Here is a 26,545-nt window from a genome sequence, read left to right on the forward strand (position 1 = left end):
AAATCAGCCTCAAGGACATACTTGGTCGAAGCATTTTTTGTTTCAGGTTCACCTGACCTTTTCAAGATGTTTCTCATGGATTAGTGAAAAGCTCTAAAAGTTTGGGAACAGAAACAAACAGAATTGAAAGCCTAATCATTGAAATAAAGAGCCATCTGACAAGTTTATGACCCTCTTCTTCACCTCTGGTAAGTGCAAAAGCTTTCTGTGTAGGGAGCAGGACTCTGGGTACTTCAGAGAAAGCAGCAGGAGCACAGGGCATCCCCAGAGTTGAGGCTGGTCCACCCCACAGGGCTTCTCACTGAGATGTTTTAACGCTGAGAGGTGATGGGATCACACAGAGAGGCAGCGGTGGTTGTTATCCCTGCTGTGGGGCTTAGCTGTGTTTTCCTCCGGATAATAAATACAATCACGTTTAGTTACATGGGTATTAAATCACATGCAAGCGCCTGTTTACTGCTGGTGAGTTTCTCAATATTGTGACCAGATGACATTTTGGGGTTCACTGGTCCAGGAGAGGTGTTAGCACAAAGAATTCTTTTCTGAGTGACTTTGCAATGATGAAAGTTAATCCAACAGACATGCTAGGAAAACATTTGTCCTACTAACTTTCTAGTAGGGAGAGGGTCCCGCTATATTTATTTGGGAACAACAACATGTATTTATTTAAAAAGAATTTTCACAAAAGAGCAGTGACTGGAAATGATGCATCTGGGTCTGGTGAGTAATATTCCTCCTTCACATTTTTCTCTTTTTTTTTGGCTGCACCTCGCTGCTCCTGTGATCTTAGTTCCCAAACCAGGGAGCGAATCCGGCCCCAGCAGTGAGAGTGCCAAGTCCTAACCACTGGGTCACCAGAGAATTCCCTTTTCTTTTTTTTCTTTTTTTTCCTCCTTCACTTTATTGTTGTGGGCTCCCATGCCTTGTGTGGCTGCTGCCATCCTAATCCTCAGGCTGTGGGTCTCTTTCCCAGGCTCAAGGCAACTCAGGGAGCCCCTGCCCCTTGCTGTCCAGATAGACACATGGCATCCTCTCCAACTGAGGGGCTTTATTTAGTGAACTAGCTCTGTTTCATAGGACACAGTTCATACACGCTGAAGTCATGTTCATCAGTGCCTTTTACAATCTCGGGGTAGAAATAGAAAAGCATCCTACTTAAAAAAAAAGTACATGATTTTTTCTTTTTCCAGTAACAGTAGTCTTAGTTTTATAGCCAACTGAGTCTGAGCAGAGGTCAACGGGGACCCAGGATGAAATAATGACAATTGTAGATCTACATTAAGGACCAAAGCCCCCTGAGAGTTAGGAAGGTGCAGAGGTCACCCTCCATAGATTCAAGTCATCTCATGGAATCACAGAATTAAAGATCATCTTGTCCAGGATGAGGGAGCCCTGAAATGAGAGTGACCTGAGCAGGAAGAGTTGGCAGTTACACACTGATAGCAGTAATGTCCTTTAATTACATCTTCTTGCTGACAATTATCTCATCCAAAAATGACTTAAAAGTACAATTGTCTTACAAAAGCAGTAAGAGGGTTGAATATACTTATTCAGGTTTAATATAATTTGAAAACTGTCTCTAAAGCAAAAAAAAAACAAACCATTGTTATATTTTCATTCATTCCTTTTACTTTGCTTTGAATCTTCCATTTTAGAACCACCTTCTAGTGGGCAGGCCTCAGGATTTCAGCAATGTTGTGCCGTATTGTAGAGCAATAGGTCTCAAAGTGGACAATAAAGAATCCTTTATATTAAAAAGATTCTGTGGCCAAAGAAGTTGGAAGTTTGGGTCAAAGAAAGCAAGGTGTTTGTGTTTCATTCTATGTGTGTGTGTGTGTGTGTGTGTGTGTGTGCGCGCGCGCACGCGTGTGTGTGAATCCTCAGAGACTTCCCCTTGCTGCAGAGGAAGACATATGAGAATCAGACCACATCCTGAATCTATCTGAGTTACAACACTTGTCTCTTTGCTTTTTCACAGAAAAACTCCAGGAACTTTGGGGTCACTGTTTAAGAGAGATCTGAAAGTTTCTAAAAAAGACAATACATACTAACTATATTCACTAAACTGAATAGTGTTTGATTCATAATTAAATAAAAGGACCTTTCAATGTTCTTTGGTGACATCAATTAGACCAAATACATTTTAATAAGTATAAAATAGTTTTCTCCTCAGTAAAAAAGTTGTAAGTGATTGATCTCTATTTGGAGAAACTCAGAAAAAAATCATTTCCATGCCCTAGTGTCAGCCTCACGCTTTTGGTGAAGGAGAAATTATTTAGTATATTCTCAGGAATAAATTGTAATTAAAGATTCTTAGTCTCTATCTTTTTAGAGCAATCTAAGATTCAGAGAAACATTAAGAAGGCACCCGTACACCCACAGCACACACATACACACACAGCCTCCCCCCCATCAACATCCCCACCAGACTGGTAAGCTTGTTACAGTTGATAAACCTACGCTGACACATCATCACCCAAAGTCCATAGTTTACATAGGTTCACTCTTGGTGTTGTACATTCTATAGGTTTGGACAAATGTAGAATGACATGTATCTATCATGACAGTATCATACGGAATAGTTTCACTGCCTGAATATCCTCTGTGCTCCACCTGTTCATCCCTCCCTCCTTCCAACCCTTTAGCAACCACTGTCTCCTTACTGTTTCTGTAGTTTTGCCTTTTCCAGAATGTCATATATTTGGAATTATACAATATATAACTCTTTCATATTGGCTTCTTTCACTTGGTAATATGCATTTAAGTTTCTTCCATGTCTCTTCATGGCTTGATAGCTCATTTAGTATTAGGACTGAGTGATATTTCATTGTCTGAATGTACCACAGTTTATTTACCATTCACTTAGTAGAGGACATCTCAGTTTCTTCCAATTTGGGGCAATTATAAATGAAGCTGCTCTAAACATCTGTGTACAGGTTTTTGTGTGAATGTAAGTTTTCAGCTCCTTTATGTCAATACCAAGGAGTGAGATTGCTGGGTTACATGGTAAGATTATGCTCAGTTTTGTAAAAAACTGACAAACTGTCTTCCAAAGTGGCTGTACCATTTTGCATTCTACTAGCAATGAATGAAGAGTTCCTGTTGCTCCACATCCTCATTAGCATTTGATGGATTTTGGCCATTCTAATAAATGTATAATATCCCATTGTTGTTTTAATTTTTAATTCTCTTATGACACATGATGGTGAAACATTTTCATATGCTCATTTTCCACTCGTATATCTTCTTTGGTTCAGTATCTGCTCAGATATAGTTTGCCCATTTTTTAATTAGGTTGTTTGTTTTTTAATTGCTGAGTTCTTTTTATATTGTGGATAACAGTTCTTTATCAGTAATTAGGTTGTTTGTTTTTTTGTTGTTGTTTAATTCTTTGTATATTATGGATAACCATCCTTTATCAGATGTGTGTTTTGCAAATATTTCCTAACAATCTGTGGCTTGTTTTCTCATTCTCTAAGATTTTCTTTTGCAGAGTAGAGTTTTTAATTTTAATGAAGTCCAGCTTATCAATGATTTCTTCTGTGAATTGTGCCTGTGGTGCTGTATCTAAAGCCATCACAATAGCCAAGGTAATTTAAGTTTTCTCCTATGTTGTCTTCTAGGAGCTTTTATAGTTTTCATTTTACACTCAGGTCTATGATCCATTTTGAGTTACTTTTTGTGAAGGACTATGGTCTGTGTCCAGATTCATTTTTTTCCACGTGGATGTCCTGTTGTTTCCTGCACCATTTGTTGAAAAGACTTTGTTCACTGTATTTTCTTTGCTCCTTTTTTAAAGATCAATTGACTATATGTATGTGTGTCTGTTTCTGGACTCTATATTTTTGTCCATTGATGTATTTTACTAATACCACACTGTCTTGATTATTATAGCTTTATAGCAAATCTTGAAGTAAGGTATTGTCAGTTGTCCTCCAACATTTCATTGACTATTCTGGGCCTTTTGCCTCTCCATGTAAACTTTAGAACCAATTTGTTGATGTTCACAAAGTAACTTGGGATTTGGATTGGATAGGGTTGAACCTATAGAGCTGTGAAGAGCTGGGATCTCAACAGTATTGAATATTCCTATCCATGAACATGGAATATTTCTCCATTTATTTAGTTTTTCTTTGATTTCATTCATCCTCTGATGTTCATTGCTGGTACATAGGAAAGTGATTGACTTTGTGATGAATTGTAATTTTAAAAGTACTGAAATTCCTTTAGAGAAATTATCATGTTCTGTGGATTCAGTTAAACAGCTTAGAGAGAAGCCAAGTCCCTATGTCAGCAGTGACCTGTCCCCATTGTCATTGTTATTCCATCACCACAAGGCCATTGGGCTGAATGCTTGAGAGAGAGAATCATGCAAAGTGGCTTCTGCTCTTGCAATTTACAGCCCTGAAGTTTCAAATAGCTAATATCATTTATTACCAACTTTGCTTAAGTAATAAGTGCTGATGAATTTTGAAAATATAGAAAGAATAGAAAAAACTCTAATGCTAGAATTTAAGGCAAGACATCTAAACTTTTTCATGAAAAGAATTCGCCTTCTTTTTGGTTATAAGGAAAAGATCACTACAGAGAAGATAAAGAGGAGAAGTCAGAGTTAAAAGTCTAAAGGGAGAAAATAAGAAGACAAAAAAGTTTCCACTTACAGAATGTGTTCAATCTCTTTCTCTTTGAAATGCTCTCTCATGCTCACTCTCTCTCTCTCTCTCTCTGTCTCTGTCTCTGTCTCTCTCTCTTTCACTAATACACATACATGAATACACCATGATTGGAGAAACTGCTACACAAAGCAAATAACCTCACAGCCATAAGACTGCAACTACAACTAATGACCATAACCATGGAATCAAGTGAAGCTATTGTCAGATCCTTGCCCACTGAGATGTAAATTGGTTCTCTCTCAACCTTCAGAAAAGTGTGTTACAGGTAAAGGCCTGGGAGCAAATTGTCATCTGATGGGGAGATAGAGGATATCGCTGAGTCTCCCACATCTGAAGTTGTGCAGTTTGGAAAGTCAAGAACAAAGTTGGGGAGATAGCCCATTCAGAACCTCAACCAGCAGTCTCTCTCTCTCTGTTCCAATAACTTTCTAATCAATCACTGTGTGTCCATCCCCATTCCCCTGGCTGTTCACAGAGCTGCCAAAATGATCCCTTCAAATGTGAGCCTGATTGTGTCACCCCTACTCAAATTAAGGCATCCCATCTGATTATCATAAATCCAGAGTTCTTGCATGTACCTTGGAGTCTTGCATGGTCTGACCCCAGGCCTCTTTCAGTCTCACTCTCACCTCCCCCTACCCTTGTTCACTGAACTCTAGCCATGAGGGATTCTGTGCTTTTCTTCAAACCCCCAGATACTCCCTTGCCTTGAAAGTCTGCACTTGGAATGTTCTTCCCACACACACCATATGTCTCCATCACCCAACTTGGGGGTCTCCTGAGTGCCTATCTAAATTACCTTCCTGTGGCCCCCAGGGGGCTGCCTCTGTTATCCTTTCTGGCCCACATCCCTGCCTCACACAACATTAGATACAGTATCTATGTGTTCATAGTGTGCACTTCCTCATGAAGCCTGGGTGCTCCAGGCTGACACCCCACCACCCACAGGCCCACCCCTGTCTTCAGCTCCTCTTTCCCACATCTGGGTCCTTGGAGGTTGGGACCATCTTTTGATTTTATGTGTCTAGGGAGCCCAGGGAAGAGCCCAGAACTTCTGATGGGGTTCTGGCCTCTGGATAGGGGTGTCTGGCTGGAAGCTGTCCTTTCAGATGGAGAAGCTGTCCTTTCAGATGGAGTAGCAAGCACCTGGGACATGGGTGTGAGGGAGGCACCATGACTGACTGGACAGGGATGGAGGTGAGGAGACTTAGGGAAGTCTAGAGAACAGCAGAGCCCAGGTCATTCCATGGGGTTAGCCCCTGCCCTGACACCTTAGACACATCAATAAGAGCACACTGTCTTGGTGGCCCTTGTGCCAGGACTCCAGAGATCCAGGTAGGGCCATGTCCAGAAACTCAGTCCAGCCCTGGCTCCTTCCCTCCTACATATCCTAGGAACTGCTCCAGCCAAGGTCAGTGAATGGGACAGCAGACCCACTGACAATGATTCTCTTCTTGACCAAATTTGGTCAGGCTTTCTTGAACAACTGTTTTTACTAGGCCCAAGCTTGGGTTCCCATGTCCTTCCTTGCAGAGTCCAGTTCTAGCAAGAATCCTGCTAAATCAGTTTGGTCAGAATCCCCCATCCTTGATATCTGATCACCCGTGACCTCTGACTGAATTCCCTATCCCCCACCATCTCCCAGGTGATGTCTGATCACCCTGGCCTGCCTTCAGCAAGACCTCTGATAATTTGGTTTAGCAAGAATCCCCCTTACCTGTGACTTTATTCTTAGTAGTTTCTCATCCACAGATTCCTGCCCTGCTCCTTGGCTATAAATTCTCACTTTTCCTTATTGTATTTGAAGTCGAGCCCAATGTCTCTCCCCCACCACAAAACCCCATTGTAGCAGCCCTCCCTTCTTGAATAAAGTCAGCCTTACAAATGTCATGAGTGATTATTTCTTCATTGCTCCAGGGTCCCATCACAGGCTTTCTCCCCTTGTCACAAGGCCAGCTCGGTCCTCAGACAAGCCCACGTGCATGTGGCTCAGTTTCTGGCCACACTCTTCTTTTCCACAAAATCTAGGATCACTTTATTCTTCTGCTGGAGATATAGCCACACAGGGAGTGTGAATGCAGGACCTGCCCCAGAAAATGACGCCTTCCTGTTGCATCATTCTCACCACAGCAAGAGGTCCTTGTTCAGAATCATTTTGTGAGTGAGGATTTGGTTTTATTAGCTTTTTTCCTAGTTTACCCTACAGAGTTCCTGGTTTCTGAAGGGGTTTTTGATACACTCCCGCAACCTATGCTAGTTAAGAGTTCTTTTTAAAATTTTTTTAATTAATTAATTTATTTTATTTATTTATTGGCTGTGTTGGGTCTTCATTGCTGCACACGGGCTTTCTCTAGTTGCGGCAAGCAGGGGCTACTCTTCACTGTGGTGTGCAGGCTCCTCATTGTAGTGGCTTCTCTTGCTGTGGAGCACAGGCTCTAGGCGCGTGGGCTTCAATAGTTGTGGCACACGGGCTCAATAGTTGTGGCTCATGGGCTCTAGAGCACAGGCTCAAGAGTTGTGGCACACGGGCTTAGTTGCTCCGTGGCATGTGGAATCTTCCCAGGGCTGGGCTCAAACCCGTGTGCCCTGCATTAGCAGGCAGATTCTTTACCACTGCGCCACCTAGGAAGTCCAAGAGTTCTTCTTAATCCTATTCTTTATTATCATTTCACATGGTAATTCCGTTTCCATTTACTTTATCATTATACAAACCCATTGTCTTCAAAGATTCACCCTCAAGGACTCATGTTAACATTTTTTTTTACAGAAATGCTGACCTGTTCCAAACATTGTTTCCTCCATCATTTTCTCAGTGTCCTTCCAGACTCTGTCCTTGGCTCCTGGACAGATGTTCGCACTTGGGTGTCCTGAGTGTGTGACTTTGGCCCCCAGGTTCTGCTGGCCCAGTCTCACCACCATGCTGAGTGGGGTTTCTAAGGAAGGAGCACCTCAGGGCCCAGGAGAAGAGGCCACTGATCACTTGCCTGGATTGTATATCTCAGAGGCCTCAAATAGGTCAGCACAACATAGTAAAATTAAATTACTACCATCAGTAATTTGTGCTCTATTAAACATGTGCTGCCTATTTCCTTCCCCCATGAAAAGGAGTATTCTCTGAGGGAAGAATGTCAAGGTCATAGCACGACATATGCTGATCTTCAAAGCAAAGGAATCATAGGAAACGAAGGCAGTGGCCAGTGAAGTTACTCGTGAGATAGACTAACCAGATAAAGACTTTAAAAATCAGTCCAGCTGCTTTTCTGGTATTGAGTACACCTATTATGTGATTCTGCAGGTGATTCTTTTGGTTTTTAGAAACCAAAACTGTATGTACGGTTTAATATCTATAATTAATCATTGTAAAAACATACAAAGGCATGTACAGTACCTTTATATTTAATATCATAAATAAATACTGTACCTACTTTTATTTTCTCTTACCATCATTTCTTACTGAGAAGGAGGGTAAAGTCAGTTTCCATGGAATTACTAACAATTATAATGAAGTTTAGGCAATCATCAAGCACTGACTTGAATGGAAAAACCAAAACTAATTGAAGAGATCTTTCTTTAATAGCCTTTGAAAATATTTTCTGAAATCCACTGTCTTCTCTCTGGCAACTGATAATAATATAACAATCTAACTGTTATCATCATTAATCAAAACAATATTTATTAAACGTCTATAACTTACTGAGCTGTGGTAGTAAGCATCAGTATGAGCAAAATATAAATTCTCATGTCTCTGTCATCAATTTTACCAAAAAAGTCATGAATAAAATGAAAATATGAAAATGCAATGTAAATATATTTTGATCACATTTTATTGATATTTACCTGTAAATGTCAATGGAATTCAACTCTTGGCTCCTTCTTACTACGTATCAATATTTTTCCAAAATATTCCCTAAAAAATGATTCATGTCAAAAACCCTGAAACAGTAAAAATTAAAGCCAGATCAGTAAAATAGTATTCAGTGAGGGTTTATTGTGCACATAAGAACAGTTCACATGCAAACTGGGAGCTCTCAAATTGAAAACTGCTTTAGAGCTCAGAGGCCTGGCATTGCAGGATGGCTTATAAAGTGAAAATGAGGAAGTTTTTCTCTTTTAGAATGATTAGTTATTAAGATGGAGGTTTCCATATGGCAGGGGATTGGTTAAAAGTGATTATCTGATACTATTTTTAGGATGATGGCCTAAGCTTCTTTTATGATTATCACAGGCATTTACAACAAATAATCTAAGTTAAGTTTCACTTATGTTCATGAAATAAGCTAGATTTTGTTTTGCTAATGTATGTTAAATGGTTTTGCCTGCTTGAGCAATTTCCAATTCTGATCTCCATCTTATTTTATTTCAACATTAATAAATCATTACCATCTTCATATACACAATGGAGAAAATATTCTTAGTATTTTCTACAAATAACCCACTAGATGCTCAAATTCTCTATAATAAATGGAATTCCCACATTCAGATTCATAAAGACCAATCAGTTAAATAATAAAAAATACTTTTTTTCCTTTGTCAAAGGAAAAAATAAATCTATTATGATTAAATAGGAACATATATTACACAACCCGTTAACAGTGAGCTGTGGACCTCACATTCTATAATTACCATATAGACTCTAACCCTTTGTTTTGTTTTTTTAACATTAAGGCAGCTACTTTATTTTGTACAAGAAGGTGGCATAATCCAGCGAGTGTTCCCCTAACACGCCAGCTCGTCCCCACAGCACCCCCCCCATCCAGCTTCCCCCTTGTTTTGGAAGAAAAGCATCTTCTCTCTGGCCAGTCCTGTCATCCACTGTCACCCCTCCACACAGGGCAGGCCTGAACTCGCCTTGGTATCTGCTTAAAGTCCAAGAATCGGGTCCAGGTGAGGCAGCTAAATGGCTGCATTTGGGGAGTTGAAACTCACTGGGTCAGAGCTGAAGGCATGAGTGACACAGAGCCAGTGACCACTGATCCTGAATCAGAGAACATGAACCATCTGCCCAGATTTCCACAGGTGCTTCCATGTACAAACCAGTCCTACAGCTACTTCCATTAAATCATATTTTTATCAAACAATCTTGCAGAGGGAACCTCACCTAGTCTGAAGTCTACAACACAAAAGCAAGGAGAAAAAAACAGGTTTTCTGCTGACATCACGTCTGGGACCTTCGCAAGGGGGCACTGCTAGGCCCCCTGGGCCAGAAACTCCAGGTACTACCCCCTGGGCCTTGAAGTGTTCAGCCGGCTGGTTGTACGCTATCCACACCGGGTTCGGCACAAACAGCCACATGGCCTTCACGTAGTTCTTCTCGTCCAGCGTGAAGCAGTGGTAAATCCCTGCGGGGAGAGTGATCATGTCTCCTTTCTCCGTGAAGATCCGGATCCACCTGTCCTCTTGTTACCGAGTCCAAGCTTGCTCTGCTCGTTGCACGACAGGCCAATGAATCGCAGACAAGGTGTTGAGGCAAGGAATATGACTTTATTTGGCAATCCGGCAGACCAAGAAGATGGCAAACTCGTGTCTGTCAAAAACCCATCTTGCCTGAGTTAGAATTCAGGCTTCTTTTACACTAAAAAGGGAAAGGGGTATTGTTGGTTATTGCAGACTTCCTGGTGCCAGAATCCTTTGTTCTTGCAGCTGTCCACGTAGGTCAGATCACAATGTTCCTGTAAACCTCCAACAAGGCTAATGTTATTCTTTGTTCTGCAACTTTAATGAATGGAAGTGTTATGCCTTTAAAGGTCAGAGGTTCGAGAATGGGCTCTCCTGTATATTTCAGGCTATACAGCAACATTCTAAACTTGTAGCCAAAGCAATAAAATACAAATGTTAATATAAAACAAACAGATCTAACATGGAGTCTGATTAGCTCTTCCCTGTAACACTGAGTCCCTCACTTGGAAGTACCCACTGTCATCTAGGATGTAGCGAATCTCATCATCCAGGTGTAAATGCTGCTCATAAAACATCTTAATCTTTTCTACTCAATGTGGAAGTTTGTCTTTACATATGGTTATGATGTCCACCCAGGAGTAGTTTCTCTCTTTCCTGAAATTTTCTAATTCTGGATCATTCCCATATTGTCATCATCCAGCTTCCAGTAAAGGACTCCGAGCCCGCGCAGCTGCTGCAGGCCTTCCGGGTGCGCAGGGGCTCTGCGTGGTGGGGCCGCCATGGGTCTTGGCGGACTCATCCACGTACCAGGCCTGCCCAACGGCCAGGCTGGGGGTGCTGCCGCCTGACTGCGGACCTGCGCCGTGGCCTGCTCAGGCCTGTGTGAGCACGGGGAGACTAACCCTTTGAATTACATGAAATCTTTTTCTAATTCTCTATTATATACTTATTACTTTAAATGACAATAAAATGAGACTTGCTTTGTAAAAATCTAATCAGTTTGCTCAATTTTTCTCTATTGGCAAAGGCTATCTAACACTAAACTTTAACCACAAAAATAGAGAAACAACACAGACATAAATGTGTGAGGAAATAACAATTCTTTTGGCTAGGGTATGTATAAATGCATACTATGTGAACACATGATAAATTCTGTCTTAATTCTTCATTTTGCAAATATAAATTCCAAAGAGCTCTTAGCTCTGTCCACCTCTCAAGTTTGTCCAAAGGATGAAATGAGAAGTATTAAAGAATATAAAGCATAAAATATTATTGTTAGCAAATCAGAAATCCATTCCAACTTTGATCCTAGAGAAAGAGATGCAGGTATAAGAAAGGGGAGAGGAGAAGGAAGGTCCTTGAACTAGAATCTGAGGTCACCTACTTAAAATGGTTTAAAAAGGCAAAAAAGCAAACCAGGGAAGGGACAACATCACCCCAAAATGATAACCGTGTAAAGTCAGTAATATCACAACTGGATTACCCCCACAGAAATTGGTCTTGAGTGATTGCGATTTTTAGAAAACACAGTTGAGAAACCTTTGTTCTACGCATTCTCCCTCTTTTTATGTGAAGCCACAGATTTCAGGTTTATTGAAAAGTTTCTTGTAACTTTCCAAGAAGCGACATCTCAACCCTCACTCCCGTAGAGCAACTGCCTGGAGTTGGCGCACGCGTGGATGCTCATGGCTCTCCCTGGATGGGTGGAGGGCATCTCATAGCACAGTTCTCATTTGCACACCAGGGCTTTTCTCAATGATGGCATCAGCAATCGGTTATTGAAAGAGTTCACTTGAAATGCAGTCTCCTATTTCTCTTAGTTCATTAGGAGATTTCTCGTTTTGCTGAATAGAAAACTGAGCCTCTGTCAGCTCCAAGTGCTCCCCATGCAAATGGAGTCTCGGTGCTTCCACAGAGAACTCGGGATTACCTGGGCAGACGCTTGGGGACTGGGAACAGCAATCTGCCCTGGGTAGCTCCTGCAGGAAGGCCTTGACACCACCTGTTAGTGGCTGACAACCGCGGCTCCGCTGATCAGAGTGGGGTCGGCTCCGGAAGGCCCCCAGGAACACAGCGGGTTCTGCTGTGTATGAATGAAGCGGGGCACAGAGGGGAGCTGGGGGGTGAGTGCATGTTTGCAGGACCGAGTGGTCTTTTTACACACACCCCCACTCGGGGCTCAAAAATCAAGACAGAGTCTGGAGTCAAGGGGTCAAACAGATTTGAACACTGTGACTCCCCAGGTAGGCAGCTCAGGGCAGGTCCCTCAGTTTCCATACCTGTGTCCTGGGGACACAGTTATTCACTTAATTCACGTACAATACTCAGGACAGGGTCTGACTGTTTAGCGAAGGTGATCCCTCATTACTACCTCAGCCTCTGGCTCACAGTCAGTGAATTACTGTCACTGATGGTGTGAGTCAGACGTGTGCCTCCACCAGGTGTTAGAGTGAAAAGGCCCCAAGTGTCACTGCCTAAGGTGGTACCTCGGTGGATTTCAGAATTTAGTCTCCATCTGTGATGCTCCCCAGCCTTGATGTGCAGAGTAATCTGTGTACCCACAGTCATGGTTCATGGAACGGGAAGATTCCATGATGCGTCTAAGGGCAGCAGTGAGCTCTGCAGTATAACAGCTTCTGTGGGCTGGAGGCGGTGCTGCTTTTAGGGACTTTTCCAGGACCAAAGAGTCAGTGGTCTGTGGGCCGTCTCTCCAGAAGGATCTCCAAAACTTTTGATCTCCAAAACTGTGATTGCTTACTTAATTAGAAACAAAACACACCCTCATATATGTACATCGATTTAGGTGTGTATTACATAAACCAGAGTACAATGTACAAAAGGAAATGCCAAGTATGTATTAGATACAGATGAAAGGATCTGCTGCTAATTACTCGGGCTGTGTACCTAGGTGTACAACAGGCCCTGGGAACGCAGTTCATGGTTTCTGGAATGTTTGTAAATCCATATTTCAGAAATGTTCTTGGCAATGTCTAATTTTTGCTGATCCTAATTGGTCATTGGTTTCACCAGTAACGTGAAGCCCTCGTGGGGGAGCAAGCACTGTCAGCACTGCCGTCCCCTTGTTGCCACCCCCTCCCCTATGTTTGCATCATTGGCCTCTTCCGCCGGCTGGTCCTTGACAGGAAGCTTAAGCCCTGTGTGCATTATGTGAGAGCCCTTTGGTTATAACCGGACACTGTCACCTGTAAATCCACGTAGATGGACACCTGAGACTGGTCGCCGCATACTGAGGGGGTAATTGGAGACCCCACTGTCAGCCTCTCTGAGTTGGGGACACTCCCCACCCCTGGGAACCCTGGTGAGCCACACGGAACTGGTCTGCCAAGGGCCATGGGAGGGGACCACTGTCGTTCTGCCCACTAACACTGAGGAAAGTCAGCAGCGCTGCTTCTTTAATGCACAGAGACAAGTTCCAACCGTCTGCCCCCACCTAAATTGTCTTTATTGCCAGCTCCTGGGGTTTGCACGTGCCTCACAGGAACGACCTCAGGCTTTCTGTTTATCAGGTCAGTAAACAAAACCCTTGGTGCTCCAAAATTATCATGATATATTTTTGTTTTTGGCCAAGTAGAGTCATAAAAATATTTAAAATAAAAGCAAAATATAAAATATTAAACTGTCTTTATTTTGATTTCTTAAAGGAAAGTGAATTTGAATGCAAAATATAAGAAGGGCATCATGCTAGAATTAAGGACAGGCCTTTTTAATTGAACAAATTTGGTTTTGTGAGAAACATATCATATCATCCTTCCTGTTCTCATTTCCCTGAGTCCCAAGACCCACACTACACTGGGACAGGCATCTGGGAACCACTGGGTAGACAGTGTAGCCAGCACCCGCTGGGAGCTGGCTGGGAGCATGTCCTATGTCACATTCTTCATACTCTCCTTCCTGAGATCCCTGTAGCGTCTTCAGGACTTTTGACAGCTGATTGAGGAGTCGAGGACCCTGAAGGGATGAAACACCAGAGATTTCATGAAACCTCCAGGCTTGAGCAGTATGGACGGGGTTAGCTGGGATCACTAGGGATCAGTAGGTGGTACATTGGGCTGCAAGGACCCAATAATGAGTGGAGCAGTAGTCCCAGCCATAGGAGCAGTTACCATCGATTGCTCACCTCTGTCTGCCTGCACTGCCCTCTTTATTTCATACGCTAGCATTTTCCTCCAAATATCCAAATATAATCTCTTTTAACTTACTTGAAGTGAACCAGATACAGAATAGACTATGAGGTATATAGTAACATATCAGAGTCATCAAAGTGACCAAGTCTCATTCACTGTTTGGAAACTCCTTTAAACAATTTGAGTAAGATAGGGCTTTTTTGTGATTTTTTTTTTTTTTTGGCTGGCTGAAAATAGAGAACAGAATTATCCAGCATCATCTGAGTGCATCAGTGATAAATAGCAATAGAGTAATGACACATTTGACAGTCTAACTTACTTTGTATGTTTGCACATAATGTACAATTCTGCAAAATGGACGTCTTTGTTGAACACCGCACATCCCCCCCACCATCACCATGCCACCCGGTCCGCAGGGACGTAATTAATGCTGGTGTTGGATATACTTCAAAGAATAGTGATTTCATTTTCTTACAAAGTCAGAGGAAACTGCATCAATATTTTAAATAAGTGAATCCTTGAGGCATTTTTATTAATTGATAAAATTTTCCTGGAGTGGAAATATTATAATAAATGTAATTGAGTTGGGGGATATAATAAAAATGTTGAGTCCAGGCCTAATTCATTTCACTCTGTGTTGATAAAAGTTCATGATTAAACTTAAAAGTTATAGAAAAATGTACAAAGGACCATGTTTGAAAGCTCAGTGTTTTCTCAGAGAATGTCATTTGTTGCCTTTCCAAGTTTCATAGAAAAAGGAAGAAGATTATTCAAATTTGAATCAGTATCATATCAGGGTGGAAACAGAGAGTGCACATAAAGTGCTTACTGAGGGACCTTTATCAAGGGCTCATGGGGGAGGGGCAGGTCTATGGGGACCCCTGAGGGGTGTGGGCACCCAGGAACCTGGGGACCAGCAACAACAGGAAGACAGCTTACCCCCAAGTCTGCAGGGGCCAGGGAGGGGAAGTCCCAAAGCTTGATCAGAGCCTAATGTGGAAGACTCCTGCTCCACCCAAGTTGTGCGTGTAGAAGAATCCAGCCACTGCCAAGACTGCATCCAAAGAAGACAATGGAAGACAGGGAGTAAGTCCCCTGGGCTCTCCCTGCTCCTGCCCTCCTGTTCCCAACAGCATCTCTCACTGGCCGAAGCTGCATGTAGGATTACTGAGGGGTGGAGCACAGAGAATAGTCAGTCAAACGTCTCGTGCAGAAATATCACAGAGTCCTCAATGTCATATGTGTTCACAAATTAACCTTCTAGTGACTTTCAAATGCTTCCCATTTAACCAAGAAAACTGTAGTATATATCGGTAAGGAAGGCGCTTAGAAACTTTGATGGGGTGCCTTTCTGCAATACAAAGCTTTGCCAGTTTTTCTCCATTTATAGTGCTTTTTTGTGTTTAGAATTTTACCAAGCTCAAGGAGATGAAAACAAACAAACCAACAAACAAAAACTCACCAAGGACAAGAGGAAGCATCTGATGTGGAGACACTGAAAGTTTATGAAAATGAAATGTCATCAAAAGAAGTAAGAAAATTATGCCTGAAAGGAGCAGATTGTCTAGCAGATCAGAAAGATTAAGATGGAGAATTGTTCCTTAGCAAAGTCATTGAAGGGAATTATAAAAAACTAAAAAAGAAGAAAAAAGACAAGAGAAGAAAAACATTCTCATTGACAAAGTCAGTAGAGATAGCAACTAGAACATAGCAAGGAAGGTCTTTCCAATATATGACAAAATTAAACATTAGATCAATAAACTATTTGTTATGGTTGAATTGTGTCCCCCTAAAGATGCTGAAATCCTAATTCAGTACCTGTGAATTGATCTTATTTGGAAACAAGATCTTTGCAGATGATCAAGTTAAGATGGTGGTCATTAAGATAGGCTCTAATCCAATATGGCTGTGTCCTTATTAAAAGAGGATATTTGGATACAGAAACAGACAACCACATGTGAAAATGAAGGTAGAGATCAGAGTGATGCATCTACAAACCAAGCCACACCAAAAATCATGAGCAAAACAGAAGAAAGTAGGAGAGAGGCCTGGAACAGATTCTCCCTCATAGCCCTCACCTTGATCTTAGACTTCCAGCCTCCAGAACTGTGAGACAATGAAATTCTGTTGCTTACTCCACTTAGCCTGAGGTATCTTGTTACAGCAGCCCTAGAAAATGAATTCTCTGCCTTTCCTGAAAAAGAGTCATAGCTAGCAGATGAAATAGCACTCAGCCACTGAAGCACTGGTAGATCTGAAATACCTTTTCTGCCATTCTGTTGCTTTGAAGGTAAAGTTGTAAGACACCCGAGAGAAGTGTTCAATCAGTAGTTAAGTTCCTGGTGAAAACATCCTCTTCACCTGTCAGTACTTGCCAAAATGAAGGATGATGTGTGAAGAACCAGCCAAGACAGAAGACTAACTTAATTTTAATGCTAAAATCCATCTCTTTTGAGCATTGATAATGGTTTGATGTAAGAGTCTACTGATTACTGTCTGCAACAGCCAGTAATCTTTTGCAATAGACACGTCATTATTTCACATACTCTGTGATTACTAACACAGTCGGGGAGTGGGGTCATGGAAACCTTTCAGGGTGAAGCTGGATGTCAGGAAAAGACTCAGTGAAGGTGTGAAAATCTCACAACTTGCTCTCAAAAACACAGCCATGGCAAAAGAAAAATAGTATATTAGTCCAGGTACTAGCTTCATTGACAAACAAGAAATGGTGGGAAAGACTGTGAATTTGAATAAAGTGTCTGATGGTTTTGAAATAATATTCTATTTTCGAGAGCATGCCATTAGTTATTTGGATTACCATGTTTATATTATTTTATTAGTGTTAACACTTTCTTTTTCCTTTATAAACATATGGATAATTTAGCATTGGTAAAATACTTGCTTATTAAAACTTTGTATTCAAATTCTGGGCAGACTTTATACAAAATGTATTGATAATGGCATACACGTAAATTTGTTGGCGTTAGTACAACGTAAAAATGCACAATTGTCATGCAAATGTCTAGCAGAGGAAAGAAAGATTATCACACTATAATGTAATCATATTGATAGTGTATAAAATGAATGAAGCCGAAATTGTTTTAAAAAGAGCTATTTAAGACATGACCTCCATTACAGTGAACTTTAATATGCAGAAACATTTGGTTGTAAACAGTGCTTCAGAAGTTATTCGTCCTGTAACTTTGGGCACAGTAATTAAAACCACACTCAGTCTTACTTCCTTCATCTGTTAATTAGTGACAACATGCAGAATGTATATATGTAAAACCACAAGTCATCATGAGAAAGGAATAAAGCAAATAGCAATAGTGAAAACAGAAAGTAATAGAAAATAGAAAATAATGTCAATTAATATACGACAAATATGTTCTATATTACTAATAATCAGTAAAATTCAAACTAAAACCATGTGATATGATATCTTATTCAGAAAGTGAGCAAGATTTCTAAAATCTGATAATATCAGGATTTGATTTAGACAGAGAAACAGAAACGCTCATATACTGCCCCTTCGGAAGTTAATTGAACAATGCCTATTAAAACTAAAACTACGCGTATGTTACTTCCAGCAATTGTATCTCTGAGTATCTACTTCAGAAGAATTATTTTTGAGAAAAATAATTCTTCGAAGACCTAACAATGTGCTTGTAGATCTTTCTCAAAAAATTAATTTTATACTATTGCAACAAATGGAATGTTTAGTGCCTGGGAAGCATTGCAAGAAATTTCCATCCAAAGAATCATGCTACCTTGCTGATTAATGTTGCTACCAAGCATCCAGCCTGATAGCAAATATAGAAAGCAAAGAATGCATAAAAGAAGCATTAAGAAAGAGAAAATATAATTGACCCTTTGTGGTGTTGAGTTCCAAGCATTTTGACAAATACTTTCAGTCACATATCCAACATCAAAATTATCATAGAGAACAGTTCCATCACCCCCAAAATCTCCTCCTGTTGCCCTTCACACTCTCCTCTTCCCACTCCCAACCCTTGTCAACCACCAAGTTCTCCAACCTAATAATTTCTCAGAATGTCGTATAATTGGAATTCTATGGTATGTAGTTTGGGGGGTTTGGCTTCTTTTGCTTAGCAAATGCTTTCAAGATTCAACCATGTTGCCTGTGTGAGTCAAATCTGTTCTTTTTTAGGGTCAAGTGGCATTATAGTATATGCATGTACCACAGTTTGTTTACATTCATCTACTGAAAGACATTTGGGTTTTCTCCAATTTTTAACAATTATGAATAAAGTTGTTATAAACATTTAGATTCTTTTAAATGACAGAAATAAATCCAAACACATTTAGTATGACACTCAATATTTTGTGGCAAACTCCTCTAGCAGAATATAAGAGTCTGAAGTTGATTTTCACAATTAGGTATAGCCATGAAGTTTTTAAAGGGACTCAGAAGAAAAGAGGTCAAAAAGTTAGAAGTGCTTTGGGATGCAGACAAACGAGAAATCAGTCCTCCCGCATATTTCCCTGCCACAGTCTACTTTGACTTAAAAATGAGTTTTGTTTTCCTGCTTCTTACATATATATGTGCTTTCTATCTTAAAATTTGCACTGCAAGATTTTGTAAAAGATATTCAAATAAGTTCATTGCAGCCTTGAGATAAGACACTAATTAGTAAGAAAAATGCATCTTTGATATCAGAAAAAGGTTATTTCATATGATGAATTTTTATTTGATTTTTCAAGAAAGGTAATAAATTGGAGTCATGGAAATAATCAATGTTAATAGACTCTCATTTTTCATTATCAAGAGGAGAAAAATAATTTTTCTCAAGTTATTAATGGGATTTACTTTAGCATAACTATTGTAATATTAAGGAAGCGTTTGCTTTTTAAAGAGGCTCTGGTAACACTAACAGAAATGTGAAGTATTCAGTAAAAACAGGATGAACAAAGAAGAAAGTCTAGACTGAGTGAATGTAAGTGGACAGTGGGGGAGGTCGGTGTCAGCTAAAGAGCAGAGGGAGGCCTGTGGTATGGGGGAGGGGACAAATAACTCTCATTTTAGGGCAATAGCTCACTCACCCCACAAACTATTTTCTTACTAGAGAAGGGATTCTAACTTCTAACTCTAAACTCACTTCAAACTCTTCACCTCATTTACTTCCACTAATTCTAAATCTCAGTGAGTGACCTGTGTTGATGAAGCTCTTATAACCCAGTCATGTGCAGACACTACAACCTGTTAGAATGGCTGTCAACAAAAGACAAGAGATGGCAAAGGCTGGCAAGGCTGTGGAGAGAGGAGAATCCTTGTGCATCTTCAGACGGGAATGTAAACTGGTGTCACCACTATGGAAAACAGTATGGAGTGTCCTCAAAAAATTAAAAATAGAACTGATTGATCCAGCAATTCCATTTCTGGGTATATAGTCAAAGGAAACAAAAACACTATGTAAAGAAGATATCTGCACCCCTATGTTCATAGCAGCTTTATCCACAACAACCAACATGTAAAAACAACTTTAGTATCGATCAGTAGATGAATAAAGAAAGAAAGAAAATGTGGTGTGTGTGTGTGTATGTGTATGTGTGCGTATATATATATATGGATATATGTATGGATGGATATACATACACACACACACATGTATATACACATCTACCTACGTACATACATACATACACACAATGGAATATTATTCCGCCATTAAAAAAAGGAAATCCTGCTGGTTGCAACAATATGGACGGACCTTGAGGGCATTATGCTAAGTAATAAGTCAGAGAGAGAAAGACAAATACTGTTTAATCTCACTTATATTTGGAATCTAAAAAAAAAAATTTTTTTTAAACAAACTCATAGAAAATGAGATCAGATTTGTTACCAGACTCAAGGGTTGCAGAATTAGATGAAGGTGGTCAAAAGGTACAAACTTCCAGTTGTAAGATAAATAAGTACTGGTTAGTACTGGGGATCTAAGGTACAACATGATGACTATAGTTAACACTTCTGCATGGCAGTTTGAAAGTTGCTGGCAAAACAGATCCTAAATGTTCTATATGAGATTATGGATGTTAACTCAACTTACCATGGTAATCATTTTGAAATATATGTAAGACAAGCCATTGTATTGTACACCTTAAACTTACACAGTGCTGTATGTCAATTATATCTCAATAAAACTGAAGTAAATTTTTAAAATAAAAGAAAGGTAAAAAGGGGTCAAAATGTTGCTTTCACGCATATTTCTAGGTACTTTTTAGGTCCTAGAAATCATTGTGAGTAGATAACTGAAATACTGACAAGTCCTAGCTTGTGATGACTCCATTATGATAGACTTAATAAAAACCCCTCTTTGGACAGTGCAGATACTGTCCACTTAATTCATTCACTCCCTGGTTGAGCTAGAAATATCAGAACGTGTGTTATGTGTCTTATTGAATTTCAAAATGCCTTCTCTTCTTTCCCTGTTTCAACTATCCTACTTGTTGTGTTCTCATTTATTAATTTATGAGGGAAAATAAGTTCACCTAGTAATTCTGGTTATAACTATGGTTTTCCACTTATTACCTTTGTGGGGAAAATAAATTTTCATCAGAAACAAAATGACATCTACTATGCACTAAATCTTCTATCATTTGTTTGTGGCACATGGTCAGAAGAAGCCTCCATGCTCAATGCTCACTGAAGTCAGGTGAGGATCTGGGGGAGTCTGGGGAGATCTGACCACCTCAGTTGTCTCTGTTGGGTCCCTGGGGTGCTCTCCCCTGTAGCTGCCGTCAGAGGCCCCCAACCCTCAGCTCCTTTTTGGGTGGGATGGTGAGAAGGCGCTTGCTCCAGTCCTCTCTGCTCTTACATTTTATTATTTAATTGGTATTTTCTCTCTTGTAGACCCTTTCTCAGTGGTACCACAACCTACTTATACTCACTATTTAATCTGTCCAATATTTATTGAATGCTTACTTTGTGCAAGACAGTGTGTTAAATGCTGTGAATACTAGAGCGAGCAAAATAGACTCACTTCCCTTCTCCCCTCCAGAGGGCTTCATCTAGTGAGGGACTAAGACAGGAATTAGATAGCTGCTCAAGCACAAAGCAACCAACCAGGCTTAGTGTAATAGAGGAAAAGCACCAGATGCAGTAAGAACTTACAGCAAAAGCACCTGATGCAGCCAGTTTGGGGGGAGGGGTGTCAGGAAAGGCCCTGATGGTAGAACAAGTGAAAGGAGATGTGGAGGAGCAGGAGGGAAGGATGGAGGGGACTCTCCCCAGGCAGTACCTCGAATAATAGTATTAGCAACTGACAAAATATTAGTCCGGCTCAACTGGTTCAGTGGCAATCCACAAAGAGTTAAGAACTATGCAAACAGGGGAAGTAGGTTGTGCAGAGTCCCACAGCACATGGGCCCTGAAGTTGTGCATCCTTCCTGGTGTTTATCCTTCTTCCAGCTCCCCCAAAACAGATTGAGCTGATCTTTGGTCCATGTAGCTGCTCCACTGCCGTCTCTGCTTTGCTGATGCTGGCAGTGGCCTCTATTGGTCGTGTCAGGTCAGCATTGCCCATTTCTTGGCCAGCTGGTGTCTTCAGTGTGTCTCTGGCATCCATAGCTCTGGGCAGGAACCACCTTGGGTGACCCAGTGTAACAGAGTCCTTCAGAGAAACAGAACCGATAGGATGTGTGTATATGTACATAAATAGAGAAAATGACTTATTATAAGGAAGTAGCGCATGCAGTCATGGAGGCTCAGAGTCCAAACTGCAGAGGGCCAGCAGGCTTGAAATCCAAGAAAGCCAGTGTTTCAGTTCCAGTCCAAAAGCAGTCTGCTCCAAACCCAGGAGAGCCAATGGTGCAGATGAAATCTGAATGTAGTCTGTTGGAGAATTTCTGAAATTTGGGGAGGCCATTCGTTTTGTTCTATTCTGGCCTTCAACTGATTGGATGAGGCCCACGGACTTTATGGCTAGCAACCAGCTTTACCCACAGTTCACCAATTTAACGTCAGTCTCATCCAAAAATGCCCTCCAAATTGACACATAAAATTAACCATCACACTCAAGATCACATTCTGATTCTTACTCTGGGTCCCTAGAAGAAGAGGCTCTTCTTCCTGAACCAGAAGTGACCACACTCCAGTGCTTGTGGATGAGCTAGCCTTGCAGAGAAGGCAGAACTATCACCAGGGAACAGGGAGCCTGTGCTGTCACATAGTCATTTCTTCCCTCAAGCATGGTTGGGTTTGAAGAAGTCATCATTACTGCATCTCTCAGGTCGAATAACCTATTCTTCCAGCAAAGGGTAGCCTTCGAACATCTCTACTCCTCCTTACCCATGGGATGATGTTCTTGTCTAGAGGCTGGGCGATCATCACAGTTGTTCTCCAGTCATTCTTTATTAAAAGACCCTGCAGAACAGACATAAATTTGTTAGAACTAACCCTGCCAAGAGTGTCATAATTAAAATATTTCCTGCGCACATAAAAATGTAGAGAAAATATCAGAGGAATGTACTCTGTTTCCTCAAATCTAAGAAGTTATCAATTTTAAGACATTCAAACAATTTTATCACAGGGTTGAAGGAGAGAAATGAAACATTACAGTAAATAGATCCTTCCAGTTTAAAACTCATACTGATTGTAGAAAACAGTATAATAGATATGCCTAGCCATTGAAGGTACATGGTAATGGGCTCAACATACAGAACTAATTTAGTAGCATCATAATCAGAGTAGGCTGCACATTTTTAGAACACTTATGAACATGTAGCTCCAGAGGAAAAAAGTAGAGAGAGAAGAATCTGAAATCCCTGTCTCCACAGGAGAATCAGAGGGGATAGATATGATTAGCTGAAGGCATGAGACCTGGGTGTCATATGGAAGTGAGGCCAACCTTGCTCAAGGACACACGTCTAGAACAAGGGGCTGTGGGTTACAAAGTGGGATGTTTGACTCTTCCTCTGCACGTGGGCTTCCCTGAGCCCCTCTCTGCAGGTCTGGGTGGCAGCTGGGGGAAAGGGGACATTATTCACAAGATCCTCTAATGGAAGGAATTAGATGGAGATGCATGAGGAGAAAGGAAATGTGTTTGGAGGGGACTTTGAGGATAGCTTATCTGACACTCTAATATTATAGATGAGGAAGCTGGAGCCCAAGGAGTAGATTCACCACGCAGTTGATATGTGTGGGGCTCTGCTGAAACCCCCAAAAGCCCAAGACAGGACTCGTGTCTGTGCTAGCTAGTGTTCCCAAGGGTCACCACCCCTCCCAGGAGCCTGGATTTCCAGACACAACTTTGCTTTCTCTCAAAAGTGTGTTTTTTGGGAAGCTGGTTCTTGCTCACCGTTCTAGAAATGTCCTCACTGACACATGAGTGTCATTCCTTATTGATTTCGCTGGCACAGAAAATCCACTTTTCATGTTTGTAGGCTCCAGAAAATCCTGCGATCCATGGAATCTTGTTGATTCACATTAACAAAACTTCCTCTAGAAGTTTTATCATTTTCTAGAGGATTTCCCACAAAATGTTATATTCTGTGGAGCATGTAACTTGGCAAGCTAACGCATTTATTTCCATTCCAAACGCCTCCTGGATAGTCATGGAAGCTAATGTCTTTCATACCAAAAGGGACATTTACCTACTGGTTTTCAATTGTGGTGATAATCTCCAAAAAACTCTTTTCTGAATTGCTTATTTCCAGAAGACATTCATTTCTTTAACAATAAATGTGAGCAGTCAGAACATAAAAGAATTCTGGCCTCATGAACAGACGTTATACCCCTGAGCTACTTCACATGCCCACATGGTCAGTACAAAGAAGTCTGGACTATTTATGTCACCTCAGGGTCAGACCAGAATAAACGCTAAAGCAATGGGAAGTTTCAGTCAGTAAAAATGCCCTCTAACAGAATGGGACATGCACACAATATATTTAACAAAGTAGAGGTTCTGGTCTTCTAATATAAGGAAGAAAATGTGCTTAACGTAATTGTGCTTTATTATGAAATTACCCCCTTAGCTTCCTTAAAGTACACTTTAAAAAAGTAACATCACATATTTCAGAAATGAAAACCCACAAGAAATGTATAAAATAAGAGTTTTCTTTGTATTAAAATTTAAAGGAAGTTTTTCTTATATAGACCTATCAATAGAAAATTATTCGCATAACAAATGTCTTCAAAAGCAGCTTCCTAAAAGTCAGAAAAACATTTCTCAAGTAAATGTTTCTCATTGTCCTTGCCATTTACTTAGCTTCCTCTGTCTTGAGTGCCATTAGACAGTTGGACTTGATGTCAACTTAGGAGAAGGGAACCTAAGTAAGATAAATACTCTGAGGTAGGGTAGGCAGGATCAGAGGCCAATTTGGTTTATTTCCTAGTTGCTTCTAAGCCCTTCTGAAAGAAGAGCTTCATAGATGCTTCATTAAGGAGGGTTTGAATGAAGGAAGCAGGGGCTTCAAGCCCCCACCTGGGCCCCAAGGCAGGAAGAGCATCAGCCCCATTTTTGCTCTGGAGTAGCAGAGCTTCAGAGCTGCAAAATGCAGTCCCCAGTCTCTAGAAAGAAGGGATGGGAGCATATAAGAGTTATCGAGGACATTTAATAGGGATGAATCCAAGCTCTTCAAAGTGGCATCATTTGGGTCTTGACTGTAGTTTTTTCAATCATCCCTCAACTAGTTAAACCTCAGCCAGGCTTAGCAGCCTTTTTACCACTGTTATGCTCAGCACGAGATCCTCCTTACTGGCATCTCTCATTGTGCCTTGTGATTTTACACAGATATGAGGGATATTTGACGGGTATCACTCTGCCCACGATGCTCTAATGTGTCAACTTCTGCTAGGTGCCTGGCATCTGAAAATACTTCATAAATATTTCTCTGTAAGGAATAAATGAATCAACTACACATTATCAGCCCTCGTACTTGTGTATCCTTCCTGCCTTTCAAATCCCATGGTCCTTCCCTCACTCTCTTTCTCCTCATAACTGTGCTTCCCCTTCCCATCTTCTCAGTGCTCAAAGCCTCCTAGACATTGCTAGAAGATGAGCTTTCCCAAAACACAGTTCTGTCAGGTCCCTCTTGCGCTCAAAATCTTCCAGAACTCCTCCAAATCTGGAGCTGACTCCCCAGCTTTTAGGTCCTGCAATCCCTGCCCAGCCCTTTCTCCCACATTCTTCTTCCCACACTCCTAGGTGGGCCAGACTGGACCATTCACAGGAACCTCCACACGTGACTGGTGGCGCCTGCACTGCCCACTGGTCATGGCATTCTCGCTCCCTTCAGTCCTCTTCACTGCATGTTACAATTCTATCCAGAGTCAACACCAAATTCTTCTTCCTCCAATAAGCTTTCCTCTACGGCTCCAGCTGCAAATGTGTTTCCTTCTTTGCATTTCCTTGGTGTGTTGTCATTTCTTATTTGCTGCTGCAACAAATTATCACAAGAGGTTTCTTGAAATAACACAAATGTTTTCTACTTGGATCTGGAGATCAGAAGACCAAAATGGGTCTTATTAAACTAAAATCAAGATATTGGCAGGGCTGAGTTCCTTCTGGAGGCTCTGGAGGCAAACATTTCCTCACTTAGTACAACTCCTGAAGATGCTTCTCTTCCTTGGCTTGTGGCCCCTTCCTTCATCTTCAGAATCAAGTCACCAGCATAGCATCTTCAAATCTCTCTGACTCTGATAATTGACTCTCTTTCCTTTCTCTTTCACTTTTAGGGGCTCTTATGATTACATTGAGCCCTCTCAAATAACCCAAGATAATTTTCTCCTCTGAAAATCCTTAACTTAATCACAGCTGTAAAATGCCTTTGCCATGTAAGGTAACATAGGTTGCTTGTATTGGGATGCAGAAATCTTTGGGGGACCACTCGATATCATAGTAATACCTTTCTTATGACTCATAGAACATTCCATTTTCTATTATAGTTACTTTTGTGCATGTTTTACCTCTCCTACAAATTCTTGGAGGACAAGAACCAGGCTGTAGTTCTCTTTATGCTCATGGCAAAGCATGCAGTGTGGAAACTAAACTCCCGGGGCAGAGAGGCTCACAGCCAAGTGAAAGTCTCCTTGCACTGACCTGGAGAATCACGAGTAAATGCAGGACCTGTCTGATGGGTCCTTTGATCCAAAGGCCTGTGCAAGCATCTTTTCTTCATTAGCCACAATTTTCCACCACTGCCATCAACAACCAATGCGTTTAACATGTAATATCTCACAAGAACTAAATAGCTGTAGGAAAGCACATCGTTTTGTAGATTTATCCTCTCAGTTAAACTTTAAGGAGCACCAAACAGGTTTTTCTGCGGTATAGAAAATGTTGACCTTAATGTGCACAGATTATTGTG

The 26,545-nt window shown here is 41.0% G+C and overlaps 1 pseudogene; it reads right to left on the bottom strand.

Annotated features, from left to right (window-relative positions):
- Nucleotides 1-9,862: 9,862 nt before the first annotated feature.
- On the bottom strand, nt 9,863-24,947 carry LOC130844361 (acireductone dioxygenase-like; annotated as a pseudogene).
- Nucleotides 24,948-26,545: the final 1,598 nt, after the last annotated feature.

This window comes from Hippopotamus amphibius, chromosome 2 (genome assembly GCF_030028045.1).
Source record: "Hippopotamus amphibius kiboko isolate mHipAmp2 chromosome 2, mHipAmp2.hap2, whole genome shotgun sequence".
Classification (NCBI taxonomy): Eukaryota; Metazoa; Chordata; class Mammalia; order Artiodactyla; family Hippopotamidae; genus Hippopotamus; species Hippopotamus amphibius.